Source organism: Sinocyclocheilus anshuiensis, unplaced genomic scaffold (assembly GCF_001515605.1).
Source record: "Sinocyclocheilus anshuiensis isolate Anshui unplaced genomic scaffold, SAMN03320099.WGS_v1.1 scaffold1572, whole genome shotgun sequence".
NCBI classification, from domain to species: domain Eukaryota; kingdom Metazoa; phylum Chordata; class Actinopteri; order Cypriniformes; family Cyprinidae; genus Sinocyclocheilus; species Sinocyclocheilus anshuiensis.
Genome location: NW_015555807.1, coordinates 528,618 through 529,676, shown reverse-complemented (window position 1 = coordinate 529,676; position 1,059 = coordinate 528,618).

Here is a 1,059-nt window from a genome sequence, read left to right as displayed (position 1 = left end):
TTGCTGTGTTATTTCTTTGTTATTACTGTGTTATTACTGTGTCATTTCTGTTATTACTGCGTTATTCATGTGTTATGCCTGTGTTATTCCTGTGTTATTACTGAGTTATTACTGAATTATTCCTGTTATTGCTGCATACTTCCTGTTATTTCTGCTATTACTGAGTTACTCCTGTGTTATTTCTGTGTTATTACAGTGTTATTCCTGTGTTATTAATGTGTTATTACTGTGTTATTACTGTGTTATTCCTTTTTTATTACTGAATTATTCCTGTGTTATTACTGTGTATTTCCTGTGTTATTTCTGTTATTGCTGTGTTATTCCTGTGTTATTCCTGTGTTATTACTGAGTTATTCCTGTGTTATTCCTGTTATTACTGCGTTATTACTGTGTTATTACTGTGTTATTAAAGTGTTATTCATGCAAAGTATGTTGCAGCTGTTATTTCTATGAAATTATGTTGTCTTTGCTATTCTGTTACTAATAAAAGTTTTTTTCACCGTTTATCCTATTTTGGCACAATCCCTAAACTGAACTTGAGTAGTTTTACTAAGGGCACCCATCTCACATGAAATTGAACTATGTCAAACATATTCTACCTGCCTTCCTGATATATATTACTATGAATTTGATATGGTAATTCATACCGAGACACTAATTTGGGCAAAAAGCACTGACTTGTTTAAGAATTGAATCTTACAGCTGAGGACTTTCAACTCGACTTGGACTTGCCTGTCTTGACTCGGGACTTGACTTGGGACTTGTCTGTCTTGACTCGGAACGTGACTCGAGACTTGAATGCAAAGACTCGAGACTTACTTGTGACTTGCAAAACAATGACTTGGTCCCACCTCTGGAATATGGCAACCCTCAACGGACACCTTGGCAATTGAATCGCCATTGGCTAGTATATTTTTTTGTTTACTCGCCAGACTGAAATACTAATATATATATATATATATATATATAAAAAGTTATGCCATTTTACAAACATATATAATGTTTGTAAAATGGTACAGCTTTTTAAATATCTGAAAGTACACTCTTAATATCAGTCAG